Here is a 27,157-nt window from a genome sequence, read left to right as displayed (position 1 = left end):
CACTTCATCCTGGAATTGCTGGCAGCCATCTTGGGATGAATATACATGATAGCACCCCATTGAAATGCATTTTAGTGAATAGAAGGTTTTGAGGGTCACCAGAAGGAGAACTATAAAGGGTGATAACAGACTTTAGGTACATTAGAATTAATTTGTTGATGGTACCATACTAATTTTAGGAATTGTGGTGTGTTCTAAGGTGATTTTACCCTGTGAAAAACCTTCTGCTGGGATATCATGAATCACGTTTGAGAGAAAACTATTTTCTCATGCTTGTCCCATAGAGGTTTGGAAGGTGCTCCAGGAGCTAAAATGATAGCATATTTTCTGTAAATTCACATTATCTTTCTCAGTCATGTGAGAATGAAGTCTGACATTCTCAGTAAAACATGTACATCCAACAAAGGCAGAGACTGTCAGTTGATTCCTTTGTGTTCTACTGCAGCTTTTCAGAGTGTTCTAAAGAACAACTAGAGCGCTAACAGTCTTACTTATGACAAAAGTATGGCACACCTGAAGCCATCTTGATTGGAATAAACTGATAACACTTAAAACATTTAATTTAAAAAGGAACAAAATGAGGGGTGAAGTATCGGCGCAGTAATAGGAAATGCTTTTTAAGTTCTAATAAATAAGTTATTTATTCTTAAGAAGTAAAAGTAATAATAAGGTCCACAAGCAGCCGGCAAGCAGCGTGGCTGTCAGGGGAACAGCTGGCAAAGGAATGACAGGCATCTAATGAAGTCAGTTAAATACCTTGCTGGAATTCCATTACATGTCACAAAGGAACCAGCATGCATGTAAACAGTGGGGTGCAACCAACTATGCTTTTGAATAACTTTATAAACACTAAAGGGTTACAACATCTCCCTTTATCAAATAGCAACAATAATATGGGCGAGTCCAAATAGAACATAATCCTTATACATGCTGGATAAGCATGACATTCTTCCAGAGCTGGTACAAGTACCCTCAAATAAATTACTACTAGATAATACATCATCTCTAGGTACATTGTTTGCTGATGTGGGAACATCCGTTACATGCAACCTCTCTGTACTCAATTTCCTTTCAGGTTCTTGACCATTTTCAGGTGTAAAGTGAAAAGGTAAGGAAGAACTTCTACTTACAGACAAATTACTCTGCATAGGAACCGAACTGCAGGAAACACTGGGTGTCACATTGTGATTTAACTCAAGGGACTCAGAAGGTAACCATAAATAATCATTTTCAGATTCAAGGTTATTCTTCATGGACTCTTCGATGAGTTCTCTTTGACCCGGCTTGAGCTTGACCACGTCACTTTTGCTTCTCCATCCTAGCTTGTCCAAGAGAACAGAGCTATGTGTGACTTCCACAACTTCAGAGGGGGCTGTGTACTTGGATTCCCCTTTTTGAACTTTGAAAGGTTTTTTAACTATGACCCAATCACCTTTAGAAAAGTCTTTGCTGATAGTTCTGTGGATCTTATCATGGTAAGTTTTAGATTTGAGTTGATGTTCCTGGATTCCTTCCTTAACTTTTAAATGTTCGTCAGTGATCTCAACAACACTGGATCCACCTTTCCCAAAACAATCAAACTTGGGGGTAAGTAAAGTTTTACCCTTCCTACCTCTCATAAGGAAAAAAAGGGAATGTACCGTAACACTATTTGTAGTGTTATTGTAAGCGTTAACCTTCTCCTGTATGAATTCTTTCAATGGGAATTTGGAAGCAATGGCAAGTTGTATGCCTTCTTTCCAAAATCTGTTGACCCTTTCGACTTGTCCATTTGATTTTGGAGAATAAAAAGTCATTTTTTCTTGTTAAATACTATAGTGCTCCAAACATGACACCATTTGTTCTGGGGTAAGTTGTTTTCCGTTGTCAGATACCAAAGTACATGGAAGTCCTTCTACTGCAAAACATTTTTCCAGGAAGGTAATAACATTATTGGTGTCTATAGTCGCTACAAAATCAAAATAAATCCACTTGCTGTAATTGTCACTAATAACTATCATAAATCTACTGTCGTTTTCCAATAGTTTAAAAGGGCCGGCAAAATCAATTGCGATTTTGCTCCAAGACATGTTAGGAATAGAAACTATTTGCATCTCATTAACCCTTGGTTACCAGTGTTTATCAGATTTCAAACAAACTACGCAAGTGTCTACAAATAAGTCAACATCTGTATCCATTCCTGGCCACCAATAATACACGTTTAACATTTTTTTGTAGGTATAGAGCCAGGATGGGTTCTATGTGCAATGTCAATTAACTGCTTTCTTAATTTTGATGGTGGAATCAAAAGATCACCACGGAAGAGAAAATAATTTACAATACTTAGTTCATTTTCAACTTGGCAGTGCGTTTTCAACTTAGAAGACACATTTCCTAATGGTGGCCAGCTTCCTACAATATTTTCTTTAACTTTATTCAACACTTGGTCTTTGCTGCTGATTTCTAACCATTCAGACTCACTACAAGCCTGTTCTGTGTTTGTAACAATATCAACTGAAGCTACTACGCATTCAGTGTCTTCTTCCATTTGTGGCTCTGAAGACATCAAAGGTAACCTCGACAAAAAGTCTGCACGGACATTGTCCTTGCCTGAAATGAGTTTAATGGTGAAATTGTACTGTTAGAGTCTTGCAATAAGTCTAACTAACCTGGCAGAGGCCTTACCGTTACCTCTACCACAACCGTCCATCATGTATGTTAAAGGTTTGTGGTCAGTGACTAATTCAAATTGCTTACCCCATATGTACATTTTTAGTTTCTCAACTGCCCAAACACAAGCTAGTGTTTCTCTTTCTATTGTGCTGTAATGACGTTCAGAATCATGCAAGCGCCTGGAAATGAAGGCCACAGTATGAACAGAATTCTTAACTCTGAGTAAAGATAGCTCCTATACCCACCGAGCTGGCATCCACAGTTATAACATTTTTACCTTCAGCATCATACGGATGTAATGTTGGAGCATTAACAAATGAATCTTTAATCTCTGAAAACGCTGACTCTTGGTCACAGGACCCCACAAATCTGTTGCCTTTGCGATGAAGGCACCGTAACGGTTCTACCTTGTCTGCATATTTTTCAATAAATCGTGAGTAATATTCGCTGAGGCCCAAGAATGACCTCAGTGAATCCTTGTCCTCAGGTTTTGGTGCATCTGAACTGGCCTTTACAAGATCTAGTTTTGGCCTGATGCCATTACCACTGATAAAATGTCCTAAATATTCTATTTCTTGCTGTAAAAATTTGAACTTGTCTTTTGCAACAGTCATACCTCTTTCGTTGAGTTTGTGAAGTACAGTATCTAGAATATTATTGTGCTCTTCTACAGTAGAGGCATGAATCAAAATGTCATCTTGAAATTTCTCAATGCCTTTCACACCTTTGAGTATATTTTCCATCAGTTTTTGAAAAACACTTGCTGATGACGCTAACCAGAAAGTGAGTCTAATAATATGATAACGGATCACTGATACGTTAACGGATCTCCCAACTGCCAATATCCAACTGTCAACGAACTTCAACGGTAAGCTACAATAGAAGAATTTGAATGCATTCTACAATTAGTAAACGTACAAGTACTACATAGTATCAAAAACGTAGTAACTTGCCTTGAAGAATATTTCCATCGTCGATGAAATCATCATACGTCAATTCCTCTTCGCTCTGTTGTGAGCCTGAAGAAAAATTCTTAATTTCGCCGAGAACGCTCGCCGCCAAATTGAAGTATCGGCAAAGTAATAGGAAATGCTTTTTAAGTTATAATAAATAAGTTATTTATTCTTCAGAAGTAAAAGTAATAATAAGGCCCACAAGCAGCGTGTCTGTCAGGGAAGTTAGCTGGCAAAGGAATGACAGGCATCAAATGAAGTCAGTTAAATACCTTACTGGAATTCCATTACACGTCACAATGGAACCAGCATGCATGTTAACAGTGGGGTGCAACCAACTAAGCTTTTGAATAACTTTATACATACTAAAGGGTTACACTAAGGGGGTTCATTTTGTCATAGAAATTATGGTTAGTGCTGTAGAAAGAAAAATTAGGCCAATATGTGAGATCTCAAATATCTTCCTGTCATATTTCAACAGGAGCAGCCTGTCAATTGATTCCTTTATGTTCTACTGCAGCTTCCCAGAGTGTTCTAAAGAACAACTAGAGCGCTAACAGTCTTATTATGACAAAATTATGGCACACCTGAAGCCATCTTGATTGGAATAAACTGGTAACACTTACAAAATGTAATTTAAAAATGAGGGGGTTCATTTTGCTATAGAAATTATGGTTAGTGCTGCAGAAAGAAAAATTAGGGCATGTTTTAAGTGAGATCTCAAATCCTCTTCTATTTCATTAGAAAATTCTGACATGCAGACTGAAACAATCACTTTTAACACCAGCAGTAGACTTCCAGTTAACTCCCTGGTGAGCAGTACCTTTACTACAGTGATCTAATGAGCAACTAGAGTGCTAACATTCTGAATTTATGGCAAATGTGTGACACATCTGAAGGCCTTCTTGATGGAATCAAAGTAAAAAACTGAAAGCATTTCATACTGAGGAGACTGCAGTAAATGAGGAAATTAGGAAACTTCATAACAAATAAGTCCCCCAAGATGGCCACCAGAGAAAAAAGGGCTCAAATGTAGCACAAATATCACCATGATGTAGCCCACATATAGCCCAATGACAGAAGTGTGCAAAACACTTTTTACTTTTTTGCAGTTTTATATAGTGCAGACTGGTCAGGTATTGGAGCGTTGCATCTTACTTGGACCCCTTATTGCATATTTTGCAAGAAGTACATGAGATTGATCTTGCGAAACATTGAACTTTACTATTCTATTAACCTGAAGTTGCTCTGAACCGGGCTTTGTAACACCAGTTTTTACCTACTGGTATTAATTATTTCTCAGTGTATTGAATTAAGAAAGAGGATATACTGTTTTTATGTACACTTTTATCATCTATGTTTCTAAATCAGATCAAATAAAGTTTAATTAATTTAATTGAAGTCTCCCAAGAAGGCCATCAGAGAAAAAGGAGCCCAAATGTAGCACAAATATCACCTAGATGTAGCTCACGTATAGCCCAATGACAGAAATGTGGAAAACACTTTTTATCCTTTGTTTTTTTGTAGTTTTATATAGTGCAGGCTGGTCAGATATTGGAGTGCTTTACATGAGCATTGGTTACATTATATAAGGACAAACTCATTTTGGTTGTGGGCATGGGGAGATTAAGTGATTTGACCAGAATTACAGAATGTCGAGCTGAAGCAGAAACTCCAACCTGGTTCCCCAGTTGCGAAGTCTGCAGCTCTGGAAGTAACACCACATTCTCTCCCCTAAGCGTAACATTTAATCAAGTGGTCAACTGGATAAAAAACATAAAGATAACAAATAATTTAAAAGTTCTTTGTCGCTCTTTGAGAACTCAGAAAATATGTCCTCATTTTAGTTTCTTAGAGCACTAACCATAATTGCTATGCAAATAAGACCCTCTCATTTCTATAATTTCTAAAGGAAATGCTTTAGGTATTACAGTTTTGATTACATCAAGATGACTTCAGGCGTGCCACACTTTTGTAATAAATATTGAATGTAGTTGTTCATTAGGATACTGTTGGGAGGCAGAGGTCAGGGGCACGGATTCGGAAAATTAAATGCAGGTAGGAGGGAGCAGAGGCAACAATTGGACTACTCTGGGCAGGCAGGAAGGGCAATGGCAGCACAACATGGAGGGCAGTGGAAAGGGGGGCATGGGAAACAAACCAACAATGCAGGACAGGCAAGAGAGGCTGTGGCAATATAATAGATCATTGAGGGCAGAAGGAAGAGGCAGTGGGAGTACAACCATACATGCCAACAGAGACGATTCAGGCAGGAAATGCCCAATGTTTTTAAGCCCAAAAGGGCTTTATTTTATCTGTCTCTTGTCTACAATCTCCTCTTTTTCTATGCAAGTCAATGGAAAAATTGATTCCCCAGTTTTTTTTCTCCAAAATCTCCCTCTTACCAAGTATAAAATGTCAGCAAGTATGGTACATTGGATCATGGAAGGCAGGAGGATTTGGGGTAGGGACATGGACTCGGATAATAGAGGACAGGAGGGACATGGACAGGTGCACCTAATTGAACTTACAGGGCAGGCATCAGGGTTTGCAGCAGCACAATACACCACACAGGGCATGCGGGACGACAAACCATGGAAAGCAATAGGGAGGGGACAGGAACATGGACAACAGAGGGGAAAGAGGCAACGGCAGCAAGCTGACCATACTGGACAGACAGGAGAGAAAGCTGCAGCATAACGGACCATGAAGGGCAGGAGGGAGGGATCAGGGGCAAGACAATGGAACAGACAAGCCAGGAGGGAGGGAATAGCGGTCTGCACATGAAAAGGGAGGGCAGGGGGCAAGGGGTCAGGGCAGGAGCAGCAAGCTGACCATGGAGGTCAGGCAGGATGGGCACTAGAAGCACAACACACCATGGAGGGCAACAGTGAGACTACAATGGCATACACACAGACCATGGAGGGAAGTTAGGAGGGGGTCAGGGGCAGCTAGCTGACCACACAGGGAAGGTGGCAGGGCCAGTGGCAGCACAGAAGACCATGCATGGCAAACAAGAGGGTTAGTGTCAGCTCAATTTGGCCATCATAGGCAAGGTGGGTGCGGGGCATGCACAAAGGATCATGGAGGTTAGAAGGAAGGGGTAGGAGCTGGGCACAGACAAGACAGTTCAGGGGAAGGAGCCTCACAACAGCCCATGCGGGGCAGGCAGGAGGAGCAGTTACAGCACAACAGAACTGGGAGGGCAGAAGGATGTGGCAGTAAAATAGACCATGGAGGACAGGGGGAAGGGGATAGGAGCATTGCACCTGGACAGGCAGGGTGGAGGTGGCAGGGAGAGGTTACAGTCATCTGACAATGCTAGGCAGGTGGGAGGTGAGTGGCAGCTCAACAGAAAACTCAGAGTAGATAGGAGGGGCAGGTCCATGGAACATGGTGGGCAAAACGGATGGATCAGGGACATGCACACAGACATCGGAGGGCAGGGGGAAGGTGGGGCAGCAAGCTAAGCACAGAGGCTAAGTAGGAGAGCAATGATGGGCAGGAGGAGTGGACTGGGACATCATGCTAAATGTAGGGCAGTGGCAGCACATCAGACCATGCATTACAGGAGGGATGAGGCTAGTGCATGGATTCAGACAACACAGGATAGTAGAAAGTGGATGGGGCAGCAAGCTAACTGTTCAGAGAAGGTGAGAAGGCCAGTGGAAGATCAACGGCCACACAGGGCTTTAATGAGGGAGCAGGGGCATGGACTTGGACAATGGATGGCAAGGAGGAGGGGAGGCAGGAGCAGCAAGCTTGGGTGGGGGGTAGCACAATGCCAGGCCAGGCCCTGCTACCAACCCCCCACCATCCATTGTGATAGGCATCTTACTTAACATTAAAAAAAACTAGAAATTTGCTGAAAAAACCAAGATTACAGGGACGTTATAGTCAAACTCACATTTCACTCGTACAAAACTACTGAAATTCAGCAGTTATAGTTACCCGAGCTAACTATAACTTATGCCCCCGCAATGCACTTCTTATGACCTCAGACATTACATCATTCACGACATGGTCAGTGACATCACTCATGACATCTCAAATGAGCTGTGAATGGAATGGAACTATAATCACTAGAACTTTATTTAGGGATAGTGTGTGTATATTAACACCCCTTTTTATTTCTTTTCTTTCGTGTAAGAACCTCTATAATATGCAACGTGCCCAGATCAATATGGCGGATAGCCTTTCACTTTAAAGTAATGTGTAGTCCATTGTTTATGTTGATGTTTGCAATCGTAAGTATATTTATTATGAACAATTCACGTTGACTAACATACAGGTACGGCGGTCATGGGGCAAGATATGCTGAAATTACATTGTGTGCATATTAACACTTATTTTCTTTTCTTTATTGTATGAATTCCTGAATTTTCGCATCGTGACCAGGCCAATATGGCTGACAGCTTTTTGGTTTAATGTAGTATGTAGTCCTTTGTTAATGTTGCCAACTGGAGCCATTTCTGCATTTAAATAAGGAAGCTACAATGATGTCTTGTATCGTGATCAAGGTTCAGACTAGCCGAAACGCGTGGATCACGTCCTTTGTAGATTAAACACTTCCAATCTACAACCCGAGGGCTGATTACTTCCTTGTAAGAGTGAGAGGAGATTGGATATATACATATATATGCCTCTGTTGCTTCTTTCTGCACCTCTCTTGCCTCTTTCTGTACCTCTCTTGCCTCTTTCTGCAGCTCACTCATCTTTCTGCACCTCTTGCCTCTTTCTGCACTTCTCTTGCTTCTTTCTGAGCCTTTCTTCCTGTTTCTGCACCTCTTGCCTCTTTCTGCACCTTTCTTCCTGTTCCTCTCTTACCTCTTTCTGCACCTCTCTTGCCTCCTTCTGCTCTTCTCTTGCCTCTTTCTGCTCCTCTCTTGCCTCTTTCTGCACCTCTCTTGCCTCTTTCTGCACCTCTCTTGCCTCTTTCTGCACCTCTTGCCTTTCTACTCAACTCTTGCCTCTTTCTGCACCTCTCCTGCCTTTCTGTACCTCTCTTGCCTCTTTCTGAACATTTCTTGCTCTTTCTGCACCTCTCTTGCCTCTTGTTGAAGCCCTCTTGACTCTTTTTGCTCTTCTCGCCTCTTTCTTCAGCTCACTTGCTTCTTTCTGCACCTTTCTTCCTCTTTCGGTACCTCTCTTGACTTTCTACACTTCTTACCTCTTTCTGTACCTCTCTTGCCTCTTTCTGCACCTCTCTTGCCTCTTTTTACACCTCTCACCCCTCTTTCTGCAGCTCACTCGCTTCTTTCTGCATCCCTCTTGCCTCTTTCTGCACATCTCTTGCCACTTTCTGCACCTTTCTTGCTTCTGAATTTCAAAGGTTTTTTAAATGCTAATTTCGAACTATAACGTCCCTGAAACCTATATTTTTTTCAGTGAACTTCATAGTTAGAAATTAGCCTTTAAAAAACCATAGTAATTGACTGAAAAAATCATAGGTTTCAGGGACCTTATAGTTAGTTGGACATTTCACTAGTAAAAAACCAGAGAAATGTGCCCGTTATAGTTAATTGAGCTAACTAGAACTCGCACCCCCGCAATGCACTACTGATGACATCACATATTACATACTAATTCATGACATGGTCCGTGACATCACTGATGGCATCATCCAGCGACTGTTTCTGTAAAGTTTAAATATGATCTATATATGTATGTATGTATGTATGTATATATATATATTCACTGAAAAAACCATAGGTTTCAGGGGTGTTATAGTTAGCTGGACTTTTCACTTGTACAAAACCATTGAAATTCCCCCGTTATAGTTAGTTCAGCTAACTATAACTCGCGCGCCCGCAATGCACTGCTGATGACGTCACATATTACATCACTCATGACATGGTCAGTGACATCACTCATGACATCACTGATGACATCTCAAATGACATCACTGATGACATCACTGATGACATCATCCAGTGAATGTGTGTTATTCTGAAAATTAAATATGTTTTACATATGTATATCTCAAGGTCGATGGAAGAATAAATGGGTATATAAGTGTCTAAATGGATGATTTGTTTTTGAAAAATTGATTGTGTAACTGACTGATTAAGTGTATCATAGTGAATACATGGCTTAGTGAGTAATGTTTAAATATGTAAATATCTGTATCAGTCTCTCACTTTGTGTATAAGTGGCTGCATGGGTTGGTGAGTAGCTACATGGGTGTCTATATAGGTTATTAGTTGGTTTTTTGAGTATCAGTCTGAGTGTCTGCATGGTTCGGTGGGGGTATTACGTAGTGCATAGGTGCATGAATGAGTGACTCACTGTTTGTATGTGTTGAACTCAGTATGTGTGCAGGACTGTATGGGTGGATGAGTGTGTGTATGGGTGTGTTAGTGAGTGAATGACTGTCTCAATAGTGTCTTTATGAGTAACTACATATGTTTTAAACTAGTATATGTGACTATTGGTGTATATATGTGAGTATATGTGAGAGTGAGAGATTGAAAGAGTTCCTGTATGAATAAGTATGTGTTTCTATAAGTGATTGTTTAAAAGACTAAGTATGTGTAAGTTTCCGTAGAAGTAAGTGTGGTGGTGTGTGTGTAACTGTATATGCAAGTAAATGTATGTTTGATTCTTTATTAGCATGAGTGACTATGTGTGTGAGTAACTATGGATGAGTGGCATTGTGTAACAGGATGTATAGGTGTATGAGTACATATGATGAGTGAGTACATGTATGAGTGACTGTATTGGACTGTTGGTGAATGAGTGGATGTGTATGTGGATCTTAGAATTACTGAAGAGGTTGTTGTAACTGGTATTGGTATGTCCATTGTTTTGAAAATTTTAGTCTCTATTTTTGAATGTGTGTATCAAAGGTTATATTAGGGTGAGAGGAGGTCTGCCACTCTATCACAAGGATGATGTCATCAGTGATGTCATCAGTGATGTCATTTGAGATGTCATCAGTGATGTCATGAGTGATGTCACTGACCATGTCATGAGTGATGTAATATGTGACGTCATCAGCAGTGCATTGCGGGCGCGCGAGTTATAGTTAGCTGAACTAACTATAACGGGGGAATTTCAATGGTTTTGTACAAGTGAAAAGTCCAGCTAACTATAACACCCCTGAAACCTATGGTTTTTTCAGTGAATTTCTGAGGTTTTTTAAATGCTAATTCCTAACTATAACGTGCCTGAAACCTATGGTTTTTTCTGTTAATTTCAAAGGTTTTTTAAATGCTAATTTCTAACTATGCCTACAGAGATAGGACATGTGAAGAAAGAAGAAAAAATGCACAGAAAGAAACAAAAGAAGTGCAGAAAGAAGCAACAGAAGTCCTCAAATACGAAGATAAGTGCAGGAAGAAGGATAACGTGCAGAAAGAACAAAAAGAAGAGCAGAAAGAAGCCTTGTTGTAAAATCATCCTGTACCCTCAACTTTTTCAGACGGATACTGGTGGTAACTGAGTCTGACTAACCAGTCCTAGAGCCAGTGCTATGTTAAAAGACACTTAGAATACAGTGAAAACACCTACATACACTAGGGAACATTATGCGTTGGGGTCCCCCTGTGATTAGCCTTACCTCCTCTATAAGCCCCTAGTATATAATAGGGCATGGGGATTAAAACTACCTCTTAAAACAGGCCACAGGGCGTTTTTGCACACGTTAACTCAGGCACCGTCCCCTCCTTTCACCATTGTGTAAACACGCCCTGTGTCCGTTTTTAGTTGGGAGATTAAGTTCATTTGAGTCCTGAGGGTCCCTAGGGTCCAACTAGCCCACTAGGTACCTCCAGTAAGTGCCACAGAGCTGCGTTGCAGAGAGGTGTAAAAAGTGGCACGGCCTGGACCACCTCTCTGCAATGCAGCTCAGTGACGCTTACTGGAAGCACTTGGTGGGCTAGTTAGCCCCCAGGGGCCCTCAGTATTGAAGGGAAATTATATCCCCAATTTAAAACGTGCCATGGTGCGTGTTTGCACACGTCACCTCAGGCCCCGTCCCCTCCCTTCACCACTGTGTAAACGCGCCCTGTGGCTGTTCTAAGTTGAGAGATTAAGTCCCCTTGAATCCTAAGGGTCCCTAGGGTCACACTAGACCACTAGGTACCTCCAGTAAGCGCCACAGAGCTGCGTTGCAGAGAGGTGTAAAAAGGGGCTTGGCCTCATGTTAGACCTGTCAGCCCTTTGGGTGGTCCCTCCTCATCATTATTTATTTTGTCTCACTTTTGCCTCAAACCCTGTTTGAATTTTTCTTTTTGGGAACCACCAGACTTTTTCGTGTTGCTACAGATTCAGGGAGCCATTTTAGCTACCCCTGAAACTTCTGTCTGAGGGCCTGGAGCACAAAATGGTGGCCACCTGTGACATCACCAGCATCCACTGGAACCTACCAGCACCTTCCAGAACATTCCAGGAGCTTCCAGAACCCTGTGACCGTTGGAGGCGGTTTAGAATGTTGGGAGGATAAGAGAGGCAGTTGGCAGTTGGAGCTGGCAGTTGGCACCTGACTGGTGAAGAGAGAGGAGCACAACAGTGAAGGAGGAAGGAGTGAAGCAGCAGGGGTGGAAACTTGTGCCTGGAGTGGGGTCCATAAACCCACCCTTGATACTTGTCCCTACTGATGGATCCCAGCCTATAGCCCTGTGTGGGAAGAAGACAGAAAAACTCATCCTAAGGACCTGGACAGCAGGAACAGGCCTTAGAAGCAGAGAGCAGCAAGATCCTGACCTGGAAACTGGTTCCCCTGGAGTCCGGCGTCGAGTAGCCTGAAGACCTGGAGCCCGAGGTGGAGAAGCGGCGCTGACTGAAGTAGCAGACGTCGTACCCGGAGCCGCCTGAGGTCGTGAGAGGGCGCCGACGGGGGTCGAGAGGAATACCAGAGGTCGAGGAGGAAGTGAACCGAGGTCGAGCGAGCGGCGTCATCGGAGGAGTGAAGTCCGCCCTCCGGAGTCGTCGGAGACCGAGGTAGAGGAGCACCGGAGGTCGGGAGTGAGGATCGCACTCCGGAGTCGCCCGGAACCTGTGAGGAGGAGCACCGGAGGTCGGGGGTGAGGATCGCACCCCGGAGTCGCCGGAAGTTGACATCGAGGCCAGGCCGGCCGACGTCATCGGAGTCGAGAGCGCCATCGGACCGGAGCCGCCCGAAGTCGACATCGTGAAGAGACTGCCTGACGCCGTCGAATCGGGGGTAGAGATCGAACCGAGGCCGCCGACATCGGACCGGAACCGCCTACCGGCGTCGACAAAGAACTGACATTGTGCCGAGGCCGCCGAGACCGAACCGGAACCGCCTCACGGCGTCGACACGACTCCAGCGGCGTCGGAACATCAGAAAAAGGGCAGTAAGTGGAGTAGAGGGCGCCTAAGGCCCTGTGGAGACCTGAGAGACTGCTCTAAGGGGCTAGGGAGGTGCTGAAACCCACCTGACTGTGCCTGGGGTGAACTGGGACTAACCTAGAGAGGTTGTGTGGAGAAGGAAAGCCAGGGCATTGGTATTCCCCCCTTTGATCTACCTCAGTTTAGGCCTCAGCCTTGTCCCAGCCAGGGAGTAGCCTCCCCCCTCAAGCCTTCCACAACCCTACAAGCTGTGCCTGGGCCAAATCAGCCCTTAAGAAGTGAAGTGTCATCTGATTATATGAGGGGTGCTGAATACTTTTAATTATTTATTGGGGATACTGTATTTATTGAGTTTTTACCTATTTATTGCTGCACTATATTTATAGGTCCACAGGACTTGTTGGTGTACAATATTTATTGATACAGTATTTATTGCCTCAAAGTATTTAATTGTCTGTATATATTGCACTTGTATTTATGCCCTGTTATTTATGATCACCCCTATTTATTTCATCAAACAGCCAATATTTATTTGACCTGCACTAATTGAAACTTGTATATTGTGATTGACCTATTTATTTTTCCAATCAGCAACTAAGAGAAAAAGATAAAGAAAGAATATTTTCATAATTTTTACGGTGTAGAGTCGTTTTTGGAACGGATGCACGCATGGTTATTGTATGGGTATATTGTATGCTTAGCACTGCGCCTGTTTCCTGACCACTCGAGCCAAGCTACCACAGTGTGTTCGGGGAGTCCACCACCACCCTGCGGAGTGGGGGTGGGCTGTTTCCAACATAAATTGGTGTTCAGTGGTGGGATAGAGCTGTGCCTACATATACTCAACAATAACTGTGGGTAGTCCATAGGCCTACACCGGGAGTTTTCTCACAGCGGCCTTCCAAATTGTGGGTTTTTGTTTTTTCCAAATTTACTCTGGTGGTGGGAGGAGGTATTACTAAAGGTACCCCCCTGCATTGTTACTGCACAAAACCTGTCCTCTAACCTGAGTGGGCAAGATGGAGTTTGTACTGGAAGATTTAGAAACGTACACTGTGGCCCAACTCAGGGAGTTTTGCCAGCGGGAGGGGGTGTACTGTCCCCCAGGAGCAAAGAAGGGTGCACTCCAAACCAGCTTAAGGGCTTGGGGGGAGGCACGCCGAGAAAGCAAGGCTGAGGAGGAAGACAGGGATGGAGAGCCTAACCCCGAGGGGGCTGAGATGTACCAACCTGAGGTGGGGAACCTGTCAGCAGGGCCCAGGACACTTTCTAGGAAGGGCAGCACTGTCTCTAGCGGGGGCTTATCCAGCGTGGAGTTAGCAGATCGGAGAGAGAAAAGACAGCTCACATGGGATTTAGCCAAGCTGGAGAAGGAGAAGGAGGAACAGAGGTTGGCTCATGAGACGGAGAAAGAGAGGATGGCTCATGAGATAAGACTGAAAGAGATAGAGCTTCAGATCCTAAGAATAGGGGCACAACCTGTTCCTAATGGTGGCAGCCAAAACCAAGAGGTCACCAGGGAATCCAAACCTTACCTGCCAAAGGACATAGTAGCTAGCTATGGGGCGGGTGACGACATCGCCAAGTGGCTAGCAGCCTATGAGGTCTCGTTGAGGGCCCATGGGGTTCCAGTGAAGTACTGGGGAGGGGGATTGTATAAGTACATGCCTCCAGCTGGTAGGGATGCTTTATTGGCCCTCGAAGAGGATGAGCAGACCCATTACCCCACCATGAAACTGGCGCTCATCAGAAAGTTTGGACTAACACCTGAAAAGTACAGACAGAAGTTCAGGGGTAGTCACAAGCTGGGCACACAGAATTGGGTGGACTTCCTGGACTATGCAAAGAAGGCACTGGAAGGTTGGATTCAGGGCAGTGAAGTAAGGAACTACGAGGAGCTGTTTGACCTAGTACTGAAGGAACACCTACTCGAGAAATGTTTCCCTGAACTGCGGCAACACCTGGTGGATAGCAAGCTGACCAGCCCCCGGAAGCTTGCTGAGGAGGCGGACATTTGGGCTAGTACCCGGGTGTCCACAAGGGGGACTGGAGGGGATACTCAAAAGGCCGGACAGGGCGCCCCCCAGAAGAAAGAAGGAGGGGAAAAGAAAAAGGAGTTCTCCAAAGGCCCCCAAAATAACTTCCAAGGGAAGGGAACAGGATTCACCTCTAAGGCTAACCCACCCAGAAACCCTAATCCTGGCCAGAGTCAGCAGCCAAGGGTTGTCCATTGCTACGAGTGCGGTGGCGTTGGACACTATAAAGGAGATCCGAAGTGTCAGAAACGATCACCCCCTCCCACTGGAGGAAAGCCCCCCGGAGTAGCTAGTGTAGTGCTCGGGGAGGAGATGCCCTTAACTAAGGGAAGGGAGTGGGCGGGTGTCACTTTAGTGTCCCTGGGAGAACGGGAGATGGTTCCTAAGATCCAGGTGCCCGCAAATACCGCAAAGTATGGGCAGTGGATCACCATCAACGGCCAAAGAGGGGAGGCTCTGAGAGACACAGGAGCCAGTATGACTATGGTGCGTAGCCAGCTGGTGTCTCCAGAGCAGGTAATTCCCGATGTACTCCACCCAGCCGCGATGGCTGACGGCAGAACAGGTCACTATCCAGTGGCCGAGGTTCCCTTTGAATGGGGGGGGGTTGCAGGTTCACTTCGAGTTGCCGTAAGCCCTGCCGTGCCAGTCGATTGTCTGCTGGGCAATGACATGGAGCACAACGCTTGGAAGGAGGTGGAATACCGGACTCACACCGAGATGCTGGGTACACCTGACTGGGCTTGTGTTAGCACAAGGTCCGTGACTACCCGAAGAGGGAGTTCATTCCGGCTGGAGCCTGGAACAAAGGCCCAGCCAGCTGCCAGTCAAGGGAAGAACCGAGGACAGGAGGAGCCTGCCTCGGCGTCTCCACCCCGTAGGACGGATAGGCCACCGGAGGTGGTGGACCAGGAGTCTGCGGAGGGGGACGTTACCAACCTGGAGGACCTACCCATCCCGGCCGAGTGGCACGTGGAGGGAGGCCCGTCCAGGGAGGAATTCTGCCAGGGCCAGAGGGAGTGCCCTACCCTTGAGGGGCTGAGGCGACAGGCCGAAGCCCAGGCAGCAGGGAACGTTGAAGGGAACTACAGTGTTTACTGGGAGGATGGCCTCCTCTACAGTGAACCCAAGGCACCCCTACATGGATCGTCACGAGCCTTGGTAGTTCCTCAACGTTATCGAGCCTTCCTTTTAGAGTTGGCTCACGAGATCCCCTTGGCAGGACACCTGGGGCAAGACAAGACCTTCGCCCGTCTTGTCCCACACTTTTATTGGCCTCAGATGAAAGTGTCGTCCGATACCTACTGCCGGACATGTGTGTCTTGCCAAGCCAGTGGGAAAACAGGGGTGAAGCTGAAAGCTCCCCTGGAACCACTTCCTGTCGTTAGCACCCCCTTTGAAAGGGTGGGCATCGACATTGTGGGTCCGTTAGATCCACCAACATCAGCTGGTCACAGGTTTATCCTAGTCCTGGTGGATCATGCCACACGGTACCCAGAGGCAATACCTCTGAGGACCATAACAGCACCTGTTGTGGCTAGGGCCCTGATGGGAATCTTTACCCGAGTGGGTTTTCCCAAGGAAGTTGTGTCCGACAGGGGGACCAACTTCATGTCAGCGTATATGCGGGCAATGTGGAAGGAGTGTGGAGTGACCTACCGGTTCACCACTCCTTACCACCCCCAGACAAATGGTCTGGTGGAGAGGTTTAACAAAACCTTGAAGGGCATGATCAGAAGTCTGCCTGAAAGCCTGCGGAGGAAATGGGACGTCCTCCTACCCTGTTTACTTTTTTCCTACAGGGAAGTGCCACAGAAGGGAGTGGGCTTCAGCCCCTTTGAGCTTCTGTATGGGCACCCTGTACGTGGACCTCTTAACCTGGTGAGAGACGGATGGGAAAGAACTCCCAGAAAGCTCCCCCAGGATGTGGTGAGCTACATGCTGGCCTTCCGGAGCCAAATGGCTAAGTTGTGGAAGCAAGCTTCTGACAACTTGGAAGCCAGCCAAGCAGTAATGAAGGCGTGGTATGACCACAATGCTCACCCGGTGGAGTTGGAGCCTGGCCAGAAGGTGTGGGTGATCGAACCCGGAGAGCTTAGTGCCCTCCAGGATCGCTGGTCAGGACCCTTTGAGGTGTTGGAGAAGAAGGGTAAGGCTACCTACTTGGTGGACCTGAAGACCCCTCGTCAGCCCCTGCGGGTGCTGCATGCCAACCGCCTCAAACCCCACCACGAGAGGCCCGAAGTCATCTTGATGATGGTGACTGACGGAGGAGAGGACGTGGAAAGCGAGCCTCTCCCTGATCTGTTTGCGTCTCAAGAAAAGGATGGGTCGGTGGAGGGAGTGATTCTCTCCCCAGCTCTAACTCCTGAACAGCAGGAGGACTGTCGCCAGGTCCTGGGGCAGTACTCTTCGTTGTTCTCCCTTGTCCCGGGTAGGACTCACCTGTGCGTCCATGACGTGGACACAGGGGACAGCCCACCTGTGAAGTCCAAGATCTACCGGATGTCAGACAAGGTGAAGGCCAGCATTCATAGTGAAGTCACTAAGATGCTGGAGCTAGGAGTGATTGAACCTTCTAGCAGCCCCTGGTCTAGTCCGGTGGTGTTAGTACCGAAAGCTGCACCACCGGGTGCCCAACCAGAACTGAGGTTCTGTGTGGACTACCGGGGACTGAATTCAGTGACAAAAACTGATGCTCATCCGATCCCTAGGGCGGATGAATTGATTGACCGGCTGGGAGCTGCCCAATATCTAAGTACCTTTGACCTTACTTCAGGGTACTGGCAGATCTCGTTGACTGATGGAGCAAGGGAAAGGTCAGCCTTCTCCACGCCCAATGGCCACTACCAGTTCTGTGTGATGCCCTTTGGGCTCAAGAACGCACCTGCCACGTTTCAGCGCCTGGTAAACCAGATCCTCACCGGAATGGAGAGTTTCTCTGCTGCTTATCTGGATGACATAGCCGTCTTCAGTAACAGCTGGGAGGATCACTTGCGTCACCTGCAAGCTGTTCTCCAGGCCCTGAGACAAGCTGGATTGACGATCAAGGCCAGCAAGTGCCAGATCGGGCAGGGGTCGGTAGTGTACCTTGGACACTTGGTGGGTAGGGGAACGGTGCAACCCCTCCAGGCGAAGATCGAGGCCATCATGGCCTGGGAACCCCCCAAGACACAGACTGAGGTCCGAGCATTTTTGGGCCTCACGGGATACTATCGCCGCTTCGTGAAGGGGTACGGTACCATCGTAGCCCCTCTCACGGAGCTCACGTCCAAGAAACAACCTCGACGGGTAGTCTGGACGGAGGCTTGTCAGCAAGCCTTTGAGAAATTGAAGAAAGCCATGTGCGAGGCCCCGGTCTTAAGGGCCCCAGACTTTTCCAAGAAGTTCATTGTCCAGACAGATGCATCCGAACATGGCATTGGGGCAGTGTTATCGCAACTCAACGAAGAGGGTCTGGATCAACCCGTGGTCTTCCTATCCCGGAGACTACTTCCCAGGGAACAGAAGTGGAGTGCAATAGAGCGTGAAGCCTTTGCAGTGGTATGGGCTCTGAAGAAGTTGCGGCCATACCTGTTTGGATCGCACTTCCTAGTTCAGACCGACCACAGACCCCTTCGTTGGCTGATGCAAATGAAGGGGGAGAATCCCAAGTTGTTGAGGTGGTCTATTTCCCTACAGGGGATGGACTTTCAGGTGGAACATCGGCCTGGAGTGGACCACGCCAATGCAGACGGTCTCTCAAGGTATTTCCGCCTTAGTGATGAGAACTCCCAAGGGGTTGGGTAGCTCTCCCCACTTTCAGCTGGGGGGGACGCGTGTTAGACCTGTCAGCCCTTTGGGTGGTCCCTCCTCATCATTATTTATTTTGTCTCACTTTTGCCTCAAACCCTGTTTGAATTTTTCTTTTTGGGAACCACCAGACTTTTTCGTGTTGCTACAGATTCAGGGAGCCATTTTAGCTACCCCTGAAACTTCTGTCTGAGGGCCTGGAGCACAAAATGGTGGCCACCTGTGACATCACCAGCATCCACTGGAACCTACCAGCACCTTCCAGAACATTCCAGGAGCTTCCAGAACCCTGTGACCGTTGGAGGCGGTTTAGAATGTTGGGAGGATAAGAGAGGCAGTTGGCAGTTGGAGCTGGCAGTTGGCACCTGACTGGTGAAGAGAGAGGAGCACAACAGTGAAGGAGGAAGGAGTGAAGCAGCAGGGGTGGAAACTTGTGCCTGGAGTGGGGTCCATAAACCCACCCTTGATACTTGTCCCTACTGATGGATCCCAGCCTATAGCCCTGTGTGGGAAGAAGACAGAAAAACTCATCCTAAGGACCTGGACAGCAGGAACAGGCCTTAGAAGCAGAGAGCAGCAAGATCCTGACCTGGAAACTGGTTCCCCTGGAGTCCGGCGTCGAGTAGCCTGAAGACCTGGAGCCCGAGGTGGAGAAGCGGCGCTGACTGAAGTAGCAGACGTCGTACCCGGAGCCGCCTGAGGTCGTGAGAGGGCGCCGACGGGGGTCGAGAGGAATACCAGAGGTCGAGGAGGAAGTGAACCGAGGTCGAGCGAGCGGCGTCATCGGAGGAGTGAAGTCCGCCCTCCGGAGTCGTCGGAGACCGAGGTAGAGGAGCACCGGAGGTCGGGAGTGAGGATCGCACTCCGGAGTCGCCCGGAACCTGTGAGGAGGAGCACCGGAGGTCGGGGGTGAGGATCGCACCCCGGAGTCGCCGGAAGTTGACATCGAGGCCAGGCCGGCCGACGTCATCGGAGTCGAGAGCGCCATCGGACCGGAGCCGCCCGAAGTCGACATCGTGAAGAGACTGCCTGACGCCGTCGAATCGGGGGTAGAGATCGAACCGAGGCCGCCGACATCGGACCGGAACCGCCTACCGGCGTCGACAAAGAACTGACATTGTGCCGAGGCCGCCGAGACCGAACCGGAACCGCCTCACGGCGTCGACACGACTCCAGCGGCGTCGGAACATCAGAAAAAGGGCAGTAAGTGGAGTAGAGGGCGCCTAAGGCCCTGTGGAGACCTGAGAGACTGCTCTAAGGGGCTAGGGAGGTGCTGAAACCCACCTGACTGTGCCTGGGGTGAACTGGGACTAACCTAGAGAGGTTGTGTGGAGAAGGAAAGCCAGGGCATTGGTATTCCCCCCTTTGATCTACCTCAGTTTAGGCCTCAGCCTTGTCCCAGCCAGGGAGTAGCCTCCCCCCTCAAGCCTTCCACAACCCTACAAGCTGTGCCTGGGCCAAATCAGCCCTTAAGAAGTGAAGTGTCATCTGATTATATGAGGGGTGCTGAATACTTTTAATTATTTATTGGGGATACTGTATTTATTGAGTTTTTACCTATTTATTGCTGCACTATATTTATAGGTCCACAGGACTTGTTGGTGTACAATATTTATTGATACAGTATTTATTGCCTCAAAGTATTTAATTGTCTGTATATATTGCACTTGTATTTATGCCCTGTTATTTATGATCACCCCTATTTATTTCATCAAACAGCCAATATTTATTTGACCTGCACTAATTGAAACTTGTATATTGTGATTGACCTATTTATTTTTCCAATCAGCAACTAAGAGAAAAAGATAAAGAAAGAATATTTTCATAATTTTTACGGTGTAGAGTCGTTTTTGGAACGGATGCACGCATGGTTATTGTATGGGTATATTGTATGCTTAGCACTGCGCCTGTTTCCTGACCACTCGAGCCAAGCTACCACAGTGTGTTCGGGGAGTCCACCACCACCCTGCGGAGTGGGGGTGGGCTGTTTCCAACACCTCAGAACACCTGTCTGCAGCGCAGCTCCCTGGCGCATACTGGAGATGCCTGTTGGGGGCGCGTTTGCAGAGTGCTGCATGGAGGGGGCATGGCCTCCGGCACGATGCCAGTCTTTTATTTATTTTATTTTTTTAAGAAGGGGGGCTGTGTGGTTCCCCTTCTTATTCTAATTTATTGGCCCTGATGACCCCATCCCCCAGGGCCTGTCTCCTAATTATATTTTTTTGACCCCTATCCCCAGGGCCGGCCACTGTTTTTTATTATTTTAAAAAAATATATATTTATAGACACACCTAGGACATGCTGGACAAACCGTATGTACCTATCACCATGACGATTTGCGTGATATTCATTAAAAGGCGACTATGCATGCAATTAATCCACGTGGAATGTATTTACACCACTAGTGAAGCTCTGACATGTCTGATGCTCTACCGTGCCTAATCCCGGTAGACACCCTTGTCGTTTATTTATACAAACATGGGTAGCTATTGACGGGCACATTTAATACACATGCACACCAAGCCATTCAAAGGGGATTCGACAAAAATTCGACCAAAACTATGCAAGAAACCCCCCTCACAGTTAATAAAACACACATCCACTGCCGGATGTGTAATACTTTTTATTTTACTCTCTGGAAAGGGGACGAACATCACTTGCGAGTCACAGCGCGCTCCTGACAGAGCCCAATGCTGTGTTACACCCACCATTGCCTGCCGAGTGCCACACACCTCTGTATTGTATTCCACTAGCTAGTGCATATGCTATGACACTCTCTAGCCCATGTGCACTGTAACACCACCCCGTGAAAATGTCATGCCACACTTGTCTTCGCACGGGTTATATTGCCCCATCTAACGTGCCTTCCTCGATGCCTATGTTATAACGCACAGTGCTATGCCATACATATTACAATTTGGGATCCATATCTTTGTCACAGTGCATATGCAACGTTACACTCCCCAGCACATATTTTATATTACAACTTTAGAGACTAGTTAGGTTACACAACACTGCCCTGTGCATATTACACTCCAAGGCGCATATCGCATAGCACACGCTAGTGCCTGTGCTATCTCGCGCTCTCCAATGAATCTGTCATTGTGCACAATGTATTGCATATTATATTTCACGCCTGGTTCATCTTATATCACACTTTTTGGTGCATAGTTTATACCATACACTATATCTAGTTTTCATTTTCAATCGTGCTCTCAGGACTATGTTCTATATAACACTGTGTTCACCTACCCTTTTCACGGGCATTACATTTTGCGATAGGGGGTGGAGGGTCAGGGGGTGTTTTTGCCAAGTGAGCCCGGAGTCACAGTCACTAACGTCTTCTTCTTCCTGAATAAAAGTGAGATTATGCTGCATACTTGTTCATATTTTAAGTAGTTTGCACAGACAAAATGTTTTAAAAACAATAAAGTTTCTAATACCCGCCTTCTCTGAACAGTTAGCTTGCTGCCCCATCCCCCTCCTCCCTATCCTCTGTTGTGTGAATCCATGGACTAGACTCCTCCCTCCTGCCATGCATGGTCTGATGTGCTGCCACTGCCCTCAATTTAGTATGATGTACCAGTCCACTCCTCCTGCCCTCCATTGCCCAATTCTATGCCCCATCATTGACCTCCTGCTTAAACTCTGTGCTTAGCTTGCTGCCCCTATTCTCCTTCCCCCTGCCCTCCGATGTCTTTGTGCATGCCCCTGCTCCATCCTTTTTGCCCACCATGTCCCATGGACCTGCCACTCCTATCTACTCTGAGTGTTCTGTTGAGCTGCCACTCCCCTCCCACCTGCCTAGCATTGTCAGATGACTGTAACCTGTCCCTGCCACCTCCACCCTGCCTGTCCACATGCCATGCCTCTATCCTCTTCCTCCTGTCCTACATGGTCCATTGTACTGCCACACCCTTCTGCCCTCCCTGGTCTGTTGTGCTGCAACTGCTCCTCCTGCCTGCCCCGTGTGGTCTGTTGTGAGGCCCCTTCCCCTGAACTTTCTTGTCTGTGCACAGGTCCTGACCCTCCCTTCTATCCTCCATCGTCCTTTGTGCATGCCCCTGCACCCTCCTTCTTGCCCATCATAGCCATTGTGCTGCCACTAACCCTCCCACTTGCCATGCATGGTATTCTGTGCTGCCATGGCCCCTCCCACCTTCCCTGTGTGGTCAGTTAGCTGCCCCTGACCCCCTCCCACCTTCCCTCCATGGTCTGTGTGTATGCCATCACAGTCTCACTGTTGCTCTTCATGTTGTGTCTTGCTTCTAGTGCCCATCCTGCCTGACCTCCATGGCCATCTTGCTGCTCCTGCCCTGCCCCCTTGCCCCCAGCCCTCTGTTTACATGTGCAGACCCCTACTCCCTCCCTCCTGGCTTGTCTGTTCCATTGTAATGCCCCTGATCCGTCCCTCCTGCCCTTTATGGTCTGTTATGCTGCAGCCTTCTCTCCTGTCTGTCCATTATGGTCAGCTAGCTACCATTGCCTCTTGCCCCTCTGTTCTCTGTTGTCCATGTGCATGGTCCTGTCCCCTCCCTCTTGCTTTCTATGGATTGTTGTGCTGCACTCCCGTCCTGCATGCCCTGTGTGGTGTATTGTGCTGCTGCAAACCCTGATGCCTGCCCTGCAGGGTCAGTTTGGTGCACCTCTCCATGTCTCTCCTGTCCTCTGTTATCCAAGTCCATGTCCCTATCCCATTTCCTTCCATGATCCAATGTACCATACTTGCGAACATTTTGAACTTGGTAAGAGGGAGATTTTGAAAAAAAACTGGGGTATTGATTTTCCCCTTTGAGTTACATTGAAAAAGAGGATATTGTAGACAGGAGACAGATCAAATAAAGCCCATTTGAGCTTAAAAACATTGGACGTTTCCTGGCTGAATCGGGTCTGTTGGCATGTATGGTTGTACTACCATTGCCTCTTCCTTCTGCCCACAATGGTCTATTACATTGCCACAGCCTTGAAGGAGGGTAGATTTTGTATCACAGGGGGCCCCTGGCCCGTTCTGTCCACACCTGAAGTATGAGACCCTTGTCCTTGCCCTGCCAGCCGTATTTGTAGGCCGCATTAAATTGACCAGCGGGTCCTGTGTTGCTATATAATTATCCTGAGACATCCTTACCACTCAGCCAGCATAAAACCCCTGTGTAGGCCCTTCTGTTCAATATGTAGGCCTCTTTGTTAAATTGACCATAGCTCTGCAATTTTAGTGTATAGCAGTCTGAAGGCAGGTCTGCGAGGCCTTCTGCTCCAAACTAGTAGCCCCCACCCTACCCGAGTGCTCCGTGCTCGGTATCAAAGTTCAACATCCCCCTGAAGCTGTCGACATACAGTAGGCTGCATCCTGGACTGTTACTTGCTTCCTGGGCAGGTTTCCCGCTTTTAAGGAAGTGGCAACCGCAGAGCGTCAAGTTAGGAGAACTGAGGAGATTTTATACATGAATATATTGAATTCCTGTACAATACCCATTATTTTCTGCTTGCTCTATGGAACTTACGATAAGCGATTGGCCTGAGAGACTGACCTTTTCACCCAGTCCATTGTCAGCATTAAGTGGGTAATTGACGAAATGTCTGGTAAAATCTGCAGACGAAGCTTTTGGGTAGCATACGTAGGTAGATGTAGCGTGCAAAGGAGCCCACAAAATGATATAAAAAGGGAGCACCCACAGATATCGACGGACAACCTCGCCGTCTGTATGTAGGTTAACAGGCTGTGCAGGTTTTCCCCAAGAACTGGGAGCTCTTGTCTTCCTTTGCTTAAAATGTCTTGCTCGGCTTTGCTTGAAGTATCTTATTCTATTTTACCTATATGAAATGTCATGTTATGTTTAACCATTGTTCTCTTTACTTTTGCATTTAAAAGATGTTGTATTGTAATTGCAGGAATGCTTGCTCTAAGAGTAAATGTGAGTGTCCCTAGGTAACATTTTCCTTGGTGTAACTTGTTTCTCATGATGCATTTATAGATGTGTTTTCTCTCTCTCTCTGTCAGTCCATTAATTGAGATACAGAGAATATCATGACAGCTGTATGATTATCTGGATTCTGTATTTTGTACTTTAGGTCTCTATTCTGCGGTTTCTTTGAAGTTGCATCTTCTCATTAAACTGCCATTGTATTCTGCCTCCAATTCCATGTCTCATATGTCTGTTTTCTTCATTTTTGGAGCAAGCGTTCCTAGGCACCCCGGCTCAAATTAAGGTGCCCCTTTTGTCCCTGACTCACTCTCCTGCTCAGTTCTGTGGTGGCTCCCGGGGCTCTGGGGACCGCCCCTAGCTTCCTTGACCCGTAATAGATCTTCCCTCCAACAGCCTCTCTTGCAAGTCCTGTATTGTTGGTTTGTTGCCCCTGCCCCCCTTTCCACTGCCCTCCATAGTCTGTTGTGCTTCCACGGCCCTTCCTGCCTGCTCCGTGTGGTTAAATTGTTGCCTTTGCACCCTCCTACCTGCCTTCAATTTTCAGAGTCCGTGCCCCTGGCCTCTGCCTCTCAACAGTATCCTAATGAACAACTAGATTGCTAACATTCTATATTTATTACAAAAGTGTGGAGCGCCTGACATCATCTTGATGTAATCAAAACTGTAATACCTAGAGCATTCCTTTAGAAATTACATATATGAGAGGGTCTTATTGGCATCAAAATTATGGTTAGTGCTCTAAAAGACTAAAATAAGGACATATTTTCTGAGTTTTCAAATAGCGACAAAGCACTTTTAAATTATTTGTTATCTTTATGTTTTTTTATCTAGTTGACAACTTGATTAAATGTTGCACTTAGGGGAGAGGATGTGGTGTTACTTCCAGAACTGCAGACTTTGCAACTGGGGAACCAGGTTGAAGTTTCTGCTTCAGCTCGACATTCTGTGATTCTGGTCAAATCACTTAGTCTCCCCATGTCTACAACCAAAATGAATTTGTTCTTGTGTGATGTAACCAATGCTCATGTAAAGCACTCCAATACCGGACAAGTCTGCACTATATAACACTGCAAAAACACAAAATAATAAGTGTTTTGCACACTTCTGTCATTGGGCTATATTTGGGCTATATCTGGGTGATTTTGGGCTATATTTGGGCTCTTTTGTCTCCGGTGGCCATCTTGGGAGATTTATTTGTTATGAAGTTTCCTAATTTCCTCATGTACTGCAGTCTCCTCAGTCGGAAATGCTTTCAGTTTTTTACTTTGATTCCATCATGAAGGTATTCAGATATGTCACACATTTGCCATGAATTCTGAATGTTAGCACTCTAGTTGCTCATTAGATCACTGTAGTAAAACTACTGCTCACCATGGAAGTCTGCTCCTGGTATTAAAAGTGCATGTTTCAGTCTGCATGTCAGAATTTTTTAATGAAATAGAAGAGGATTTGAGAAGTCACTCAAAATGTGCCCTCATTTTCTTTCTTCAGCATTAATCATAATTTCTATGGCAAAATGAACCCCCTCATTGTGTTCCTTTTTAAATTAAATGTTTTAAGTGTTACCAGTTTATTCCAATCAAGATGGCTTTAGGTGTGCCATACTTTTGTCATAATGAAGACAGTAAGTGCTCTAGTTGTTTTTAAGAACATTCTTGGACATTCTGTCATTGGGCTATACTTGGGCTACATCTGGGTGATATTTGGGCTACATTTGGGCTCTTTTGTCTCTGGTGGCCATCTTGGGAGACTTATTTGTTATGAAGTTTCCTAATTTCCTCATTTACTGCAGTCTCCTCAGTAGGAAATACTTTCAGTTTTTTACTTTGATTCCATCAAGAAGGCATTCAAATGTGTCACACATTTGCCATAAAATCAGAATGTTAGCACTCTTTTTGCTCATTAGATCACTGTAGTAAAGCTACTGCTCACCAGGGAAAACTGCTGCTGGTATTGAAAGTGCATGTTTCAGTCTGCATGCCAGGATTTGAGAAGTCACTCAAAATGTGCCCTAATTTTTCTTTATGCAGCACTAATCATACTTTTTATGGAAAAATGAACCACCTCATTTTGTTCCTTTTTAAATTAAATGTTTTAAGAGTTACCACTTTAATCCAAGCAAGATGGCTTCAGGTGTGCCATACATTTATCATAAGTAGGACGGTTAGCGCTCTAGTAGTTCTTTGGAACACTCTGGAAAGCTGCAGTAGAACACAAAGGAATCAACTGACAGTCTCTGCCCTTGTTGGATGTACATGTTTTACTGAGAATGTCAGACTTCGTTCTCACATGACTGAGAAAGATAATGTGAATTTACAGAAAATAAGCTCTCAGTTTAGCTTATAGATCACCTTCCAAACCTCTGTGGTAAAAGCATGAGAAAATATTTTTCTCTCAATCATGATATCCCAGCAGAAGGCTTTTTCACATGGTGAAATCACCTTAGAACATACCACAATTCCTAAAATGAGTATGGTATCATCAA

Source organism: Triturus cristatus, chromosome 6 (assembly GCF_964204655.1).
Source record: "Triturus cristatus chromosome 6, aTriCri1.1, whole genome shotgun sequence".
Taxonomy (NCBI): domain Eukaryota; kingdom Metazoa; phylum Chordata; class Amphibia; order Caudata; family Salamandridae; genus Triturus; species Triturus cristatus.
The sequence above is the reverse complement of the archived record's forward strand: the minus strand, read 5'-3'. Positions refer to the sequence as shown.